We start from the raw sequence: 16,797 nt of genomic DNA, 5'->3' as shown, positions 1-16,797 counted from the left end.
GTAGATCATGGAGATCGACCTCCCCGGGGGCGGCGCGGAAGCTTGGGCGGCGGCTAGGTTAGGATCGGCGCCGCTCTGATACCATGTAGAGCGATAGAGAGGGAGAGAGAGATTGGCGGAATGTGTTGGATGTTGTATTGAGCCTCTCGGGCGAGTATATATAGGGGTACAAGTCTTGGGAGCCAAGAAGACAATCCTAGAGATAAGGCACGAGATGATTACAAATCATATACTACCAAATACACATATACCAAATATATCTCTAACATTTTTGTTTGCTACCGGAACTACTATTGTTTTCGTTATCTCCTGATAATGAAAATCGATCCCATGGTTGGGTGGCTTGGAAAAAAAGAAATTTTTTAGACATAGAATGGCAAAAGTTTTTTTTAATGGGGTAAAAGCTTTGCCCATTCTATCATTAGGTAGAAAGTTTAAAATTTGTTACAACCCGACGGCAGCTCAAAACAATCACCCTCGTGACATGATTGAACCTAATTACTTACCACCCGTCATGCTCCAACGAGCCGCCTCTCCCTTAATCTTGTTTCAAACAACGGTCGGAATTGTGGAAACATTTCGAAAAACTCCCGCGTTTTGCTCATTCCAAATCTCTCAAGAGGTGAACATGATTAGAGATGCAAAGGACTTCCTCTTGGTGACGTTTGTGTAGATGAAGCTAAGCCACCATTTTTTGACTGCCTCGCAATTGCCTCAAGTCGAAGTGTCCACATTGGTGATGCCAAGCCAAGAGATAATAGAGTTCCAAACCAGCAAGGAGTAGCGACATTTGAAGATAAGATGCGGCATGGTTTCGGGATCCCTTTTCAAAGTTGACACACATCGCAATTAGACCACCCACGCTTTTGGAGGCGGTCAGCTGTCCAAACACGGTTCAGAAGTACTCCGTATAAGCTAAGCGAAGAGCTAACACTTCCGCGGGAGCCGAATTCTTGCACACCGCCTCCATCATGTAGGAGTTGATCATACCCTCAAATTGAGCCTTGTAAGATGCCACCGTGTAAGATCCCGATGCGGTGAATTTCCATGTGATGTCATCCGCAGTAGCGTCAATGAGTTTCACCTCATAAACCCTTGTCCTTAACTCCACGAACTCGGTAAGGTGGTTAATTGTGATGCTCGTTGGTCTTGATTTTTGCTATCGAAAACTCTTGGTTGATGTCGTTGTGCACAGTTAAGTTTTTGTGCTTAGAGATTGCAAAGATAGATGGGGCAATGTCCTTTGTGAAATTGCATGGAGCCCCCATGTGTGGTTTTGGTAATTAATGACAATCCTTATGGACTAATGTTTGCATTAAATTATATTTGTAGGTGTTGTCCATAGGCAATGTTTGAACCATATGTTGGCTTCAAGGTTGCAATAAGAAGAAATTGATGAAGGATATCAAGTGTCAAGTATGTCTTGAAGATGAAGATGAAGTGAGCCCTCAAGTTACTTCAAGACATCTACATGATGAAGAAATGAAGTGCAAGTTCAAGATGAGCCAACTCGAAGAGATCATATGCTTGAAGCTTGCCATGAAGAAATGAAGTGCAAGTTCAAGATGAGCCAACTCGAAGAGATCATATGCTTGAAGCTTGCCATGAAGAAATGAAGTGCAAGTTCAAGGTGAGCCATCTCAAAGAGATCATTTGCTTGAAGCATGCTCTCCATATGGTGTTCATGGATATGTGAAGATGCGCCGAAGAAGAATCTCTCCCATGATGGATTATGGGGGAGCAATCCACAAGACTTCGTCAAGCAAGCACAATCAAGAAAGGCGTTCCATCTTGTTGCGGTCAAGATCGTTATCATCGAGCTCAAGTGGAATGCGCAAGTATAAGGTTTTCTCTTGATAGGGTTTCTTTCTTACCGGTCTCATAGTGTAGTTGGAGACCGGTTTATAGTTTAGTTGCCGTACTATCAAGAGGGCTCTCGAGTGAGTAACTCGATCGTATCGTTCGGAGAGAGCTCAAACCTTTGCATCTTTGCATGATCTTTCTTGGTTTTATTTGGATCGTATCCATGTTATGTTTTAGAGCTTGTGCTTATTCTCATGACAAGCTCTAGTTCATCGAAAATGGTTTTTGCATGGGCAACTTGTTGCATTTTCAAGGTTGGAGGTTTTCACCGGTATGTCTTTTTTAGATAGGTCAAACCTTTCATCATTTGTTTCTATCCTACATTGTTGGATTATGATGGTTCCCTGCATGGTCTTGTAGAGCTTGTTCCTAGCTTTAAAACAAGCTCAAGATCATCAAAATCGGAGTCCGGATGCTAAAGTTATGCCCGTTTCAGTTTGATGTTTCTGCCAGTTTTCAGGGGGGCGGATATTCCGGCCCAAGTTTGGGGCGGATAATCCGCCCCCCCGAAAAATCCGGTTTCTGGGAAAATCCGGCCAAATATCCGGGCCCCATCCAGGGGCATGTTTTTTCTGGTCCTTTGCCGTTTTTCGGGCCCCGGATATTTTGCAAATATCCGGCCCGGAAAATCCGGCCTGAGCATTCCCAAACGGTCATATTTCGATGGGAGGGGGTATTTAAGCCCCCCCTTCTTCCTCCTTGGGCTGTTGCTTCTCTCACTCTCTCTCTCGTCCATTGTTGAACTAGAGAAGTTTGCTCTATCTCTCAATCCCTCCATGATTCTTGCCCCCATTTGAGGGAAAAGAGCGAGGAGATCTAGATCTACATTTCTACCAATCAAATCCATCTCTTTGTGAGTGGAATCCTCTAGATCTTGATCTTGGTGTTCTTTGTGAATTCCTTTGTTCTTCCTCTCTTATTCCCCCCAATAGCTTTTGTAGCTTTGTTGGAATTTGAGAGAGAAGGACTTGAGCATCTTTGTGGTGTTCTTGCCATTGCATTTGGTGCATCGGTTTGAGTTCTCCACGGTGATTCGTGGTGGTGAAAGCAAGAAGGTTATTACTCTTGGGTTCTTGGAACCCTAGACGGATTCTAGACCTTTGTGGTGATTTGTTGGGAGCCTCCAATTAAGTTGTGGATGTGTGCCCCAACCTTTGTGTAAGGCCCGGTTTCCGCCTCGAAGGAAATCCCTTAGTGGAACCGTGACCTAGGCCTTTGTGGCGAGGGTCACCGGAGATTTAGGTGAGGCGCCTTCGTGGCGCTCGGTGTGTGGTGTGAGTACCGCATCTTGGGGTGAGGCCTTTGTGGCGTTGGTGTGCATCGAGCAACCACACCTCAAGGTGAGCCTCTTGTGGCGTTCGGGAGCACTAAGCCACCGCACCTCTCCACCGGAGATTAGCACTCACAAGAGTGTGAACTTCGGGATAAATCATCGTCTCCCGCGTGCCTCGGTTATCTCTATACCCGAGCTCTTTACTTATGCACTTTACCTTGTGATAGCCATCGTGCTTGAAGTTATATATATCTTGCTATCACATACTGATACGTCTCCAACGTATCGATAATTTCTTATGTTCCATGCTACTTTATTGATGATACCTACATGTTTTATGCACATTATATGCCATATTTATGCATTTTCTGGAACTAACCTATTAACAAGGTGCCGAAGAGCCGATTGCTCGTTTTCTCGCTGTTTTTGGTTTCAGAAATCCTAGTAAAGAAATATTCTCGGAATTGGACGAAACTTTCGCCCAGGGTCCTATTTTTGCACGAAGCTTCCAGAAGACCGAAGAGCTAACGAAGTGGGGCCACGAGGCGGCCAGAGGGCAGGGCGGCGCGGCCCAGGCCTTGGCCGCGCCGACCTAGCCTCTGGGCCCCTCGTGTGGCCCCCCGCGTTGACCCTCCGCCTACTTAAAGCCTCCGTCGCGAAACCCCCAGTACCGAGAGCCACGATACGGAAAACCTTCCAGAGCCGCCGCCATCGCGAAATCAAGATTCGGGGGACAGAACTCTCTGTTCCGGCACCCTGCCGGACGGGGAATTGCCCCCGGAGTCGTCTCCACCGCCGTCTCCACCGCCATCTTCACCGCCATCGCTGCCTCCATGATGGGGAGGGAGTAATTCACCCCCGGGGCTGAGGGCTCCGCTGTAGCTATGTGGTTCATCTCTCTCTTTATGTGATCTAGTTGAATATCGTCTATGTGATACTCTAGTGATGTTATTAAAGTACTCTATTCCTCCTCCATGTGTGTAAAGGTGATAGTGTGTGCACCGTGTGAGTACTTGGCGTAGGCTATGATTATGATCTCTTGTAGATTATGAAGTTAATTATTGCTATGATGGTATTGATGTGTATTATTCCTCCTACATATGCATGATGGTGATAGTGTGCATGCTATGTTAGTTCTTGGTGTAATTATGTTGATCTATCTTGCACTCTAAGGTTATTTAAATATGAACATTGCATTGTGGAGCTTGTTAACTCCGGCATTGAGGGTTCGTGTAATCCTACGCAATGCGTTCATCATCCAACAAAAGAGTGTAGAGTAGTCCTATTATGTGATCATTGTTGAGAGTGTCCACTAGTGAAAGCAGGATCCCTAGGCCTTGCTTCCAAGCATCGAATCTCCGTTTGTTTACTTGTTTTGTTGCATGTTTACTCGCTGCCATATTTTATTCAGATTGCTATTACCACTCATATACATCCATATTACTTGTATTTCACTATCTCTTCGCCGAACTAGTGCACCTATACACTCGACAAGTGTATTTGGTGTGTTGGGGACACAAGAGACTTCTTGCTTTGTGATTACGGGGTTGCTTGAGAGGGATATCTTTGACCTCTTCCTCCCTGAGTTCGATAAACCTTGGGTGATCCACTTAAGGGAAACTTGCTGCTGTTCTACAAACCTCTGCACTTGGAGGCCCAACACTGTCTACAAGAATAGAAGCACCCGTAGACATCAAGCACTTTTCTGGCGCCGTTGCCGGGGAGGAAAGGTAAAAGGCACTCATACTTCGGTTCCAGGTAACGATACTTTTCTGGCGCTATTGTGTGTGTGCTCGAAGCTATTTCCTTTAGACTCTGCAATTGCATCTTTTTGTTTCTTGTTTTTATTTTCACTAGTTAGGCATAATGGAAAACAACAAAAAAATTAGTGAGCTTCTTATTCTATTTCCTGATTTAAGACATGGATGGTTTGATGCGAAAATTAAAAAACCTATGGAACCTTATTTACATGATAGTAGCAATGTTATTAGTATGAATGCAATTACTGCTAATGCTATGAAGAAGTCTAAGCTTGGGGAAGCTAGTTTACATAAAAATAATCTTTTTAGCTCCTCCGCTTTGGAAGAAATATTCTGCTCGATAATGCTTTATCTCCCATATGCGATAACTCTAATGATGCTTCGATATTTTAAATCCACCTGCTGAAAGTATTCCGTATAAAATACCTATGAAAATTATTGAACGTGTTATGGATAACCGCTATGAAGGGGATGGAACTGTCCATCCTAGGAATCATTTACTGTTTTTGCATGAATTATGCGGGTTATTCAAGTGTGCAGGTATTTCAATGGATGAAGTTAGAAAGAAATTATTTGATATGTCGCTGTCTGGTAAAGCGGCGCATTGGTATAAACTGCTGAAGGACGGGCGCTCTCTTGATTGGAAGGATATTGTGCCTCTATTTTATTCCAAGTTCTATCCTCCAAGTGAAATTCACAAAGATCGAAACCATATATATAATTTTTGGCCTCATGATGGAGAGAGTATTGCCCAAGCATGGGAGAGATTGAAGACTTTAATGCTCAAATGCCCCAATCATGAGCTTCCAGGTAATATCATCATTGATAACTTCTATGCAAGACTTTCTTTTCAAGATAAACCTTGCTGGATACTACTTGTTCTGGATCATTCACGAGCAATAAAGAAGAGTTTAAAAGGGACCTTCTTGATCGGATTAAGGAGAACGCCGAAGATTGGGAGAACGACAAAGGTAAAGAGTCGGGTATAAACTATGATTATGAATGCATTGAAACTTTTATGAATACTGATAAATTTCGAAATATGAGTGCTACTTATGGTCTTGACTCTCAAGTTGCTGCAAATCTTTATAAAGCCTTTGCTTCTCATTTAGAATTGCCTAAAAAGAATTTTGATAAGTATCATGAACCTTTTAAAGAGGCTTGCATGAAGAATGACATTGTTGTTAATGATTGCAATAAGCATGCTCAAACTCCTAAGAATGCTATTTCCTATAAGCATGTTAATTTTTGTGGAATACATAGACCTTGTGGAATTAATCAAATAGAAGATGAATATTGTATCCATCACGAAATGAAAAAACTAGAAAGTGGTCTAGAGCTCTAGATGATCTTGGAGAAAAAGTGTGTGCCCTCTATCCTTTTATTTGTGAACTTTGCCATAGAGTTGGTCATTTTAATTTTCAATGTTCCTCCAATGATAATTCAAACCCCATGAGTGCTGCAAATTTGTATTGTGATGATGAAATTATTCCTAATCAGCATGATGAACTTACCTTATTTTTAAAGTGTGAAGAGTTGTCAAGAAAAATTTCTTTGTTAAATATTAACGATCTTGATATTGATGATGTCCCGCATGGTTGTCTTTCTTATTGCATTGATAATAGCCATACAAATACTTACATACAAAATATTTTAGAAGATGACACCTTGCCAAAATATGATAGGACCGCTGTTTGTTTTCAACTAATTAATGAAAAGGAGGGATCCTCCCAAGTTTCTTCTATTGTTTCTAAAATAAAATCAGGTTATGCGGACAAGCCACCATTCAAGCCTCTTCCTCCTAAAGAGGGGAACGAGGAGAAGGAGAAGAAGAAGAAGGGAACGAAGAAGAAGAAGAAGAAGAAGAAGGAGAATAAAAAGAAAGAGGTAACGGCGTATCCCCGCGTGAATGAGATAACGCTAGGTAACCGTAAGTATGTTGCTCCTAATGATTATTATGATAATGAATCTGAGTACGATGATCTTCCTATACCCTTTACCCATATTAGTGATCATGATTTGGATGAGCACACTACCTTTGATATTGGAAATCTCTTTGGTACTGATTATGAAAGTAATGATGATAGCATTATTCATGTCCCCTTAAACGATGATATTGAAAGTCCTAAGCTTGGGGATGATGTGCTTGAAGATCCTATATTTGAGACTTCTACTTTTAGTGAAAATGACGATATTACATATTCTGGTTTAGATAATTGCTATAGAGATGTATATGACACATGTTACAATTATCCTTATGAAACTTGTCATAGTTATGATGGGCTTGCTAAAAACCATTCCCTTAGTATGCAACTTGTTTACCATGTTCAAATTCTTGATAATAATCTTGCTCCAATTACTATTAATGGGAATAACTCTTCTTATGCCAAAATTAATGATACTTCTATGCATATGAACCATGATAAGAATGTTTTAAGTGACGGGTATATTGTGGATTTCATCAACGATGCTACTGAAAGTTATTATGAGAGAGGGAAATATGGTTATATGCATCTTAATAATATTAAGTTTCCCCTCTTTATGTTGAGAATCTTTAAGTTACTCGTGTTTTATCCTCTTATGCTTGCCACTTTGCTCTTCATGAATTTATTTGTGTATAAGATTCTTTTGCATAGGAAGCATGTTAGGCTCAAATGTGTTTTGAATTGCCTCTTGAAGCTCTCTTTTGCTTCAAATACTATTTCTTGCGGGTGCATCACCAAAATTGCTGAGCCCATCTTAATGGCTATAAAGAAAGAACTTCTTGGGAGATAACCCATGTGTTATTTTGCTACAGTACTTTGTTTTATATTTGTGTCTTGGAAGTTGTTTACTACTGTAGCAACCTCTCCTTATCATGTTTTTGTGCCAAGTAAAGTTTCTATGTCAAAGTTGATGTTATATTTGGGATCGCTGCGCAGAAACAGCATTGCTGTCTGTCACGAATCTGGGCATAGTTCTCTGTAGAAAACTCGAAAAAATCTGCCAATTTACGAGCGTGATCCTCAGATATGTACGCAACTTTCATTAGTTTTGAGTTTTTCCATTTGAGCAAGTCTGGTGCCATCTTTAAATTCGTCTTTACGGACTGTTCTGTTTTTGACAGATTCTGCCTTTTATTTCGCATTGCCTCTTTTGCTATGTTGGATTTATTTCTTTGATCCATTAATGTCCAGTAGCATTATGCAATGTCCAGAAGTGAAAATAATGATTGTGTCACCTCTGAACATGTGAATTTTGATTGTGCACTAACCCTCTAATGAGTTTGCTTGAAGTTTGGTGTGAAGGAAGTTTTCAAGGGTCAATAGAAGAGGGTGATATAATGTGATCGAGAAGAGTGAAAGGTCTAAGCTTGGGGATGCCCCGGTGGTTCATCCCTGCATATTTTAAGAAGACTCAAGCATCTAAGCTTGGGGATGCCCAAGGCATCCCCTTCTTCATCGACAACTTATCAGGTTTCTTCTAGTGAAACTATATTTTTATTCGGTCACATCTTATGTACTTTACTTGGAGCGTCTGTGTGTGCTTTTATTTTTTTGTTTTGTTATCTTAGTTCTCTGAATAAGTTCATCCTTGTGTGGGAGAGAGACACGCTCCGCTGGTTCGTATGAACACATGTGTTCTTAGCTCATAATATTCATGGCGAAGTTTCCTCTTCGTTAAATTGTTATATGGTTGGAATTGGAAAATGCTACATGTAGTAATTGGTAAAATGTCTTGGATAATGTGATACTTGGCAATTGTTGTGCTCATGTTTAAGCTCTTGCATCATATACTTTGCACCCATTAATGAAGAAATACATAGAGCTTGCTAAAATTTGGTTTGCATATTTGGTCTCTCTAAGGTCTAGATAATATCTAGTATTGAGTTTTGAACAACAAGGAAGACAGTGTAGAGTCTTATAATGTTTACAATGTGTCTTTTATGTAAGTTTTGCTGCACTTGTTCATCCTTGAGTTTGCTTCAAATAACCTTGCTAGCCTAAACCTTGTATCGAGAGGGAATACTTCTCATGCATCCAAAATCCTTGAGCCAACTACTATGCCATTTGTGTCCACCATACCTACCTACTACATGGTATTTCTCCGCCATTCCAAAGTAAATTGCTTGAGTGCTACCTTTAAAATTCCATCATTCACCTTTGCAATATATAGCTCATGGGACAAAATAGCCTTAAAAACTATCGTAGTATTGAATATGTACTTATGCACTTTATATTTTATTAAGTTGCTTGTTGTGCGATAACCATGTTTCAGGGAACGCCATCAACTATTGTTGAATATCATGTGAGTTGCTATGCATGTCCGTCTTGTCCGAAGGTCTATCATTTTAGTGGTTGGAGCATGCAAAATTGTTAGAGAAGAACATTGGGCCGCTAACTAAAGCCATGAACCATGGTTGAAGTTTCAGTTTTGGACATATATCCTCAATCTCATATGAGAATAATAACTTTGCTACATGCTTATGCATTTAAGAGGAGTCCATTATCTCGTTGTCCATGTTGTCCCGGTATGGATGTCTAAGTTGAGAATAATCAAAAGCGAGAAATCCAAAATGCGAGCTTTCTCCTTAGACCTTTGTACAGGCGGCATGGAGGTACCCCTTTGTGACACTTGGTTGAAACATGGCATGCAAAGACCCGGTAGTCCAAGCTAAGTAGGACGAGGTGCGGACACTATTAGTATACTATGCATGAGGCTTGCAACTTGTAAGATATAATTTTCATAACTCATATGCTTTATTACTACCGTTGACAAAATTGTTTCATGTTTTCAAAATAAAAGCTCTAGCACAAATACAGCAATCGATGCTTTCCTCTTGAAGGACCATTCTTTTATTTTTATTGTTGAGTCAGTTTACCTATCTCCTTCCACCTTAAGAAGCAAACACTTGTGTGAACTATGCATTGATTCCTACATACTTGCATATTGCACTTGTTATACTACTTTATGTTGACAATTATCCATGAGATATACATGTTATAAGTTGAAAGCAACCGCTGAAACTTAATCTTCCTTTGTGTTGCTTCAACACCTCTACTTTGATTTATTGCTTTATGAGTTAACTCTTATGCAAGACTTATTGATGCTTGTCTTGAAGTACTATTCATGAAAAGTCTTTGCTTTATGATTCATTTGTTTACTCATGTCATTACCTTTGCTTTGATCGCTGCATTCATTACATATGTTTACAAATAGTATGATCAAGATTATGATGGCATGTCACTTCAGAAATTATCTTTGTTATCGTTTTACCTCGCTCGGGACGAGCGGAACTAAGCTTGGGGATGCTGATACGTCTCCAACGTATCGATAATTTCTTATGTTCCATGCTACTTTATTGATGATACCTACATGTTTTATGCACATTATATGCCATATTTATGCATTTTCCGGAACTAACCTATTAACAAGATGCCGAAGAGCCGCTTGCTCGTTTTCTCGCTGTTTTTGGTTTCAGAAATCCTAGTAAAGAAATATTCTCGGAATTGGACGAAACTTTCGCCCGGGGTCCTATTTTTGCACGAAGCTTCCGGAAGACCGAAGAGCTAACGAAGTGGGGCCACGAGGCGGCCGCAGGGCAGGGCGGCGCGGCCCGGGCCTTGGCCGCGCCGACCTAGCCTCCGGGCCCCTCGTGGCCCCCCGCGTTGACCCTCCGCCTACTTAAAGCCTCCGTCGCGAAACCCCCGCACCGAGAGCCACGATACGGAAAACCTTACGGAGCCGCCGCCATCGCGAAATCAAGATTCGGGGGACAGAACTCTCCGTTCCGGCACCCTGCCGGACGGGGAATTGCCCCGGAGTCGTCTCCACCGCCGTCTCCACCGCCATCTTCACCGCCATCGCTGCCTCCATGATGGGGAGGGAGTAATTCACCCCGGGGCTGAGGGCTCCGCTGTAGCTATGTGGTTCATCTCTCTCTTTATGTGATCTAGTTGAATATCGTCTATGTGATACTCTAGTGATGTTATTAAAGTACTCTATTCCTCCTCCATGTGTGTAAAGGTGATAGTGTGTGCACCGTGTGAGTACTTGGCGTAGGCTATGATTATGATCTCTTGTAGATTATGAAGTTAATTATTGCTATGATGGTATTGATGTGTATTATTCCTCCTACATATGCATGATGGTGATAGTGTGCATGCTATGTTAGTTCTTGGTGTAATTATGTTGATCTATCTTGCACTCTAAGGTTATTTAAATATGAACATTGCATTGTGGAGCTTGTTAACTCCGGCATTGAGGGTTCGTGTAATCCTACGCAATGCGTTCATCATCCAACAAAAGAGTGTAGAGTAGTCCTATTATGTGATCATTGTTGAGAGTGTCCACTAGTGAAAGCAGGATCCCTAGGCCTTGCTTCCAAGCATCGAATCTCCGTTTGTTTACTCGTTTTGTTGCATGTTTACTCGCTGCCATATTTTATTCAGATTGCTATTACCACTCATATACATCCATATTACTTGTATTTCACTATCTCTTCGCCGAACTAGTGCACCTATACACCTGACAAGTGTATTTGGTGTGTTGGGGACACAAGAGACTTCTTGCTTTGTGATTACAGGGTTGCTTGAGAGGGATATCTTTGACCTCTTCCTCCCTGAGTTCGATAAACCTTGGGTGATCCACTTAAGGGAAACTTGCTGCTGTTCTACAAACCTCTGCACTTGGAGGCCCAACACTGTCTACAAGAATAGAAGCACCCGTAGACATCACATACTTGCTTGTATTGCTTAGCATAAGTTGTTGGTGCACATAGGTGAAACATTGATTAGAATAAGTTGTTGGTGCACATAGGTGAACCATAGTATATAGGCTTTGGGCTTGACAAAGTAAACGCTAGTTTTATTCCGCATTTGTTAAGCCCATCTCGTAAAAGTTTTAAACCGCCTATTCACCCCCCCCCCTCTAGGCGACATCCGTGTCCTTTCAATTGGTATCAGAGCAAGGTCTCTCATTCTTAGGCTTCACCGCCTTGAGAGTAAAGATGTCGGTTAGGGGATTAGCGCACAATAACTTGTTTATATTTGATGGCACAAATTATGATCTATGGAAAATGTATGTGCTTAATATTTTGCGGGGTATGTCCCCGGACATGGAGCGATTTCTTGACATGGGTTTTTCTTCTCCTAAGGATCCTCAAAATTTATCTCTTGAGGAGGAGAAAAACTCTTGCCTCGATGCTCTTGCTTCTCATGTGTTTTCCATTGTTGTGAGCAATGTAGTTACTTCTTCAATCATGCCTTTTGGGAGCGCTCATGAATTATGGACAAAGCTTCAAGATAAATATGATGTGTCCAAGATTATTAAGGATGATTGTATTGCTTCCACTTCCGGCTGTGATGAGTCCTCATCTTCATCCACTTCACCAATGTGTGGCAAGACACAAGTTAATGATATGGTGAGTGGTGATGAAAATTGCAATGTTCATATTGACCTTACTATTGATGATTCTTCATCTCTATCTCATTGCAATGCTTCATCTATGGACATAAACACATATAGCACTATAAATCATCTACATGCTTGTGTTGATAGTCCTTGCATATCATGTGTAAGTTTGTTGAATAAATCTCAAGATGATATGCTTTCTTTGTCTTGTGGCCATGATAAAAATGCTTCTATTTCCTCTAGTTGTTATGTGACTAACAATGTAGAGGAACCAAAAATTCTATTGTTCAAGACAAGATCTTGAAAGGAGCCTCAAGTAACTCCTCATCTTTATCTCACGATCCTCATATATGCCTTATGGCCAAGGGTTCCACGGTACCTCCTACCATGGTACCTAATATTTCTCGTGGTGATAAGGATGAGGATGAATATGAAGAAGATGATTGGGTTGTCTCTCTACGCGATAAGGGTAAGAGTGTTTCAAGGTTCTTTACAAAGATAAAATTGCTAGCTCTCACTTCTTTGAAATCTTGACTACCTCTATTGAGAGCCAAAAACTTATTTGGATGCATGAGAACACCATTGTTAAAAAGGGTGCTCTTGAACGTGAGTATGCCAATGATGTAGCATCATTAAAGAATGAACTTGAAGAAGAACAAACCACCAAGGAAGCCCTTCAGGAGACCTTTGCTCTAGAATTGTCTAGAGAAAAGGAAAACCATGATAGAGCTCTTGAAATGGCAAATGAACTAAAGCTAAAAAATGATAAGCTTGTGTTTGTTAATGCTAAACTCCTTGAGGATTTTGAGCAACTCAAAAAGGGCTCAAGGGTCATTGAGAGTGCGCTCACCAAACTCACCGAGTCGCATGAGCAACTCCAAGCTTCTTATTTAAAAGAGCATGCTATGTTACCGACTCTTCTTGATATGTCTTGTGATGATGCTTGTGCTACTAACTCTACTTCCTGTGAAGCATCTATCTTGAAGGAGAATGTTGAGCTAAGGGCTCAACTTGAATTGCTAACTTGCAATTATGGGAAATTGGAAGAAATCATGGAAAGCTTTCTAGCTCCCATGAGGATCTTCTAGCCTCTCATGATAGGCTAAAGTTAGCTCATGAGGCTATCATATCAAAGGCAACACCTTGTGAGCCTCATGTGGATACTAGCACTACTACCCAAAATTCTATATTGCCATGTGCTAGTCCTAGTAATTCATCCACTCATAGTATTGCTAAATCTTGTGATGAATTATCTTCCTTGCCTTGTTGCTCTAACAATAATGGTTCTACTTCCTCTAGTACTTGTGTTGTTACTAACCATGTAGAGGAAATCAAAGAGCTCAAGGCCCAAGTCACTTCTTTGAAGAACGATTTGGTAAAGGGTCATGAAGGGAAATGCAAACTTGACACAATGTTGAGTATGCAACAATCCCCCAATGACAAGCATGGACTTGGATTCAAATCCAACAACAAGAACAAGTCCAAGAACAACAACAAGAAGAAGGGCCAAGTACAAGTCAAAGACCCGGCCAAGATTGTTTGCTTCAAGTGCAATATTGAAGGGCACCATGTTAGATCTTGCCCTTTGAAGCAAAAAAAGGAAGCGGCCTCAAGCTCAAACTCATATTCAACCTCAAGTTGAAGAAATACCACTTCCCAAGAAGAAACAAGCCAATGCTCCCATTGTGGAGAAATCTAGTGAGAAGAAGGAGAAGAAAAGAACTTGCTACATATTCCGTGAGAAGGGCCACATCTCCTCCTTGTGCACTATTTGTACCTCATCCAACTCTATCACCATTGATGATGTTTATTCTCTTCGTAAGGATGAGGGTGGCAATGTGTTTGCCAAATATATTGGTGCTCAAAGTGGTGTCAAGAAAAGAACCATTTGGGTTGCCAAGCCTATTGTGACTAACCTCTTAGGACCCAACTTAGTTGGGGACCAACAATCCAAAATTTGATCAATAGGTGCTTGTTGGAGGGCATTGGAGACTTGGCTACATCATGAAGAATTAAGGGATCTTCATCATTTATATTATCTCAAGCCAAGTCTTTTGGTTATCTTGTTTCTATCATGTATTCAATGTTCCTCCTTGCGGTAACATGTTCTCAACGCACTTATATTGAAAGTTACTCGCCCCTTTGCATGTGTTAGTTTTGTTCCTAGCATGTGTTTGTATATGTTGTGCTTCCTACTTGCTTTTCTTGAGAAATCAAGTATATGTATGTTGGGTTGCACACCGTGTACTTGTGTTTTTGTTGGAGCCTCTTTGCATCTTGTTGTATCTTATATGGCTCTTATGAGAGATTAATGGACTATCCCGTTTTGGGGGAGTGATATTCCTTTGGGAATTTCATGATCCTAACAATGTGTGTACATGAGGAATATCACTTAGAATTGATATTGCAAGATTATCTAGTCTCTATGTGGTATGTCATCTTCATGAGAAATTCAAATTCCAATGTCCATTAATATCTCTAGTTGGATCTTATTTGCCTCTTATGAAAATAAATTCTTTATCACATTATGGGGGAGTAATAAGCTTTGTGCATATTACAAGCCTAGGAAATGTGAACATTTGAGGCTGTGTCACATAGAATTGATATTGTAAATTATCTCTCATATGTGGCATGTTTTCTCAAACAAGTTCCAATTTGCTTAAATGGATTCATTACTAATATCTTTGTGGATCTTATTTGTGAAAGTTTTTCTTGGCATGGTTTTTCACAATGTGTCCCTCAATACATTTTTGGAAAACCATATGCTTCAAGTCATACTATTAATTGCTTTGCATGTTGGTATGAATACTATTAATTGCTTTGCATGTTGGTATGAATACTATTAATTGCTTTGCATGTTGGTATGAATACTATTAATTGTTTTGCATGTTGGTATGACTAATTGAAGCTATCAAGAAACTCTCTTTGCATGATGGTTAACTCTTATCTTTTACCATATGCTTTATTTGGTGTAAATATGATCTTACATATACTTACAAACTACCACCGGGAAATATTTCCTAATACCTCTTGTCCTAGGACAATTGGCAATCTATTATGAGGTAGAAATTTATTGATCATATTTACATTGGCTCTTGTGTTAAATTGTCTTATTTATTGCCATGAATGTGTTGTGCTTTGACTCCCATGTGTCTTCCTTGCATCTTATGGATCTAATTTGTCTATTCAAACTTTCTTAGCATTTTAGTAGATATAGGTAGCGTGATGATCCTAGATTTGTGCTTTGTATTCATATGCAAAATCATATATAATGCACTAATCTTGGGGGAGCTCTCATATATTTGTTAGAATGCTTAACATCTCTTGATCATTATCAAAAATTTGGTTTTGGGAGACATAATTTTTTTTGGTACTTTATGCCATCATAAAAAGTTTCGAGGGTTTGGTTTATTTGTTGGAACCTTGCTCTCTTGGGAGTTGGTTATCTCATTCATTTGTGTTTAGGTTTAATTAGCTTCTTATAATGAGATAAGTCTTTGGGGTCAATCTTGTGTTGATTTGATTCTTTGATATAATTTGGACAACCATTGTCTCTTGATTTATTTGGTGTTTTGTCCAGATTGTATCTTCCTTTGGTTCTTGAAAGTATTGTGCATGCATATTTAATATATGTATATCTTATGGCATGTGTTACTTTCTTTAATCCAATATATAGGGTAAACTCCATCAAATCCTAATTTGGCTAAGATGTGCACGAAATTCAATTTTATATCTATATGCACATAGTATTGTGGAGTTTGTCCTATATGTTGTAGTGTGTCTAACTACTTTGGACCCAATTAGTTTGGGGACCTTTTTGTACTTACCTTTGTGTTAGGTACAATGGATATGCATTGGATGCTTGTCTCACTCTTGGGGAGAAGTGGTGACTCAATGGTAACTTGAGGCAAGCTAGGATGGTCAACGAACACATATCTACTACATCCTCACCAATGCTATCTCGGTAACAAGTATCTTCTCATGCATATTTTTCTAGCATCCAACAATGTGGTTGCATCTTGGCATGAATCTCTTGATTTGCAAATGTTGTGCTTCTTGCTAAAGTCTTAACGAAACCTCTTTATTGCGAATGTGAGTAATTTGAGATGAGTACATATGTTGGGAAGTATATAAAATCATGCTCATGATTCACCCATCCCATCTATGCCTATCTAGCAATTTTATTGCATATCAATTCCTCAAGCCTCTCACATGTGCAATATCGATGAAAGTGCAAATTGGGTTATTTCTTTTAGTATCCTCGTTTGTGATACTTGTTGCCTTTCTCAATGCATCCCAACTATCTTCTATCCCTTGTTGATATTTGTGATGTATTTTAGATGTTTGTGGTTGAAGTTCATGAATGTACAATAAGATAAAATTGAGCCTTTGGCATGCTATTAAGCAAAAAAATCTTATTTGTATATTGCATGACTTCCTCTTGGATATCATTCTTTATTTCTTATGTATCTATTTTGTGTGTGCATGTTTCTTTGTGGATAAATATCT

The sequence above is a fragment of the Lolium rigidum genome, chromosome 1, assembly GCF_022539505.1.
Source record: "Lolium rigidum isolate FL_2022 chromosome 1, APGP_CSIRO_Lrig_0.1, whole genome shotgun sequence".
NCBI lineage: Eukaryota > Viridiplantae > Streptophyta > Magnoliopsida > Poales > Poaceae > Lolium > Lolium rigidum.
This window is presented reverse-complemented; position numbering follows the sequence as displayed.